The following is a 1,721-nucleotide window of genomic DNA, read 5'->3' on the forward strand; positions in this document are numbered from 1 at the left end:
CACACACACATTCTCCCCCCCAACGCACTCTCCCGCCCCAACACACACACACACTCTATTCACATAACACAAGAACCAGGGATCACCTAATGAAATTAACAGGCAGCAGGTTTAAAACGAACACAAGGCAGTATTTCTTCACACAACGGACAGTCAGCCTGTGGAGCTCATTGCCAGGGATGTTGTGAAGGCCAACAGTATAAGTGGGTTGTAAAAGAATTAGGTTTGTGACGCTGGCCGAGCAGGTGCCAGCTCAGCCCTCTGTGTCACTGAACCCTGACAAATGCACAGTCTGGCTCCCCTGGCTGTTCGTATTGTTAAAAGAGCTATTGGATTTACGGAGCTGTGTGTAGTGTTTGGATTTTATGAAACGCTTGTGAGTTGCTGCCTGCATTGATCTCACTGATAATGTGTGTATCCCATGGTATAAGGTAATAGTTCAGTGTTTGCTTTGTAACTAGAGAAGTGTTTGCTATGAAACTGGAAACCCTCACAGTCAGGAGAGAAGCATTACTGAGTGTGAAATACTAGTTTACCACAGGATATAGAATCACAGATTTGTAGGACTGGAAGGGACCTCGAGAGGTCATCTAGTCCAGTCCCCTGCACTCCTGGCAGGACTAAGTATTATCTAGACCAGTGGTTTTCAACCAGGGGTCCGGGACCCCTGGGGGGCTGCGAGCAGGTTTCAGGGGGGCCGCCAAGCAGAACCAGTGTTAGACTTGCTGAGGTCCAGGGCAGAAAGCCGGAGTCCCATTGCATGGGGCTGAAGCCCGGGACCCTGAGCCCCGCCACCTGGGGCTGAAGCAGAAGCCTGAGCAACTTAGCTTCACGGTGCCCCTGTGGCGTGGGCCCTGGGCAATTGCCCAGCTTGCTACCCCTTAACGCCGGCCCTGGCTTTTATATGCCGAACACCAGCTACTGTGGCACAGGTGGGCCGTGGAGTTTTTATAGCATGTTGGGGGAGGGGCTCGGAAAGAAAAAAGTTGAGACCCCCGATCTAGACCATCCCTGACAGGTGTTTGTCTAACTGCTCTTAAAAATCTCCAATGATGGAGATTCCACAACCTCCCCAGGCAATTTATTCCAGTGCTCAACCACCCTGACAGTTAGGAAGTTTTTCCTAATGTCCAACCTAAACCTCCCTGGCTGCAACTTAAGCCCATTACTTCTTGTCCCATCCTCAGAGGCTAAGAACAATAATTTTTCTCCCTCCTCCTTGTAACAACCTTTTATGTATTTGAAAACTGTTATCATGTCCCCTCTCAGTTGTCTATTCTCCAGACTAAACAAACCCAATTTTTTCAATCTTCCCTCATAGGTCATGTTTTCTAGACCTTTCATCATTTTTGTTGCTCTTCTCTGGACTTTCTCCAATTTGTCCACATCCTTCCTGACATGTGGCGCCCAGACCTGGACACAATACTCCAGTTGAGCCCTAATCAGCGCGAAGTAGAATCGAAGAATTACTTCTTGCGTGTTGCTTACAATGCTCCAGCTAATATAATAGGGGACGTCATCTCCTGCCTGTGACAGGGTCTGCTTACCCTGCCCTAGGCTGGACAGGGTTAAGCCCATATTATGGACAGTGGAAGTCCCGCCTCCCTGGCGGGACTGGGCATGCCCCAAGTGCTCTAGCAGTATAAAGGGAGGGAGTCCAGCTCATTCTGGACTGGAGGCCGCAGGGGAAGGACCTGCCTGGGAAGCTCCCGCGGAGGGCC

The sequence above is a fragment of the Terrapene carolina genome, unplaced genomic scaffold, assembly GCF_002925995.2.
Source record: "Terrapene carolina triunguis isolate 2854851 unplaced genomic scaffold, T_m_triunguis-2.0 Scaffold449, whole genome shotgun sequence".
NCBI classification, from domain to species: Eukaryota; Metazoa; Chordata; order Testudines; family Emydidae; genus Terrapene; species Terrapene triunguis.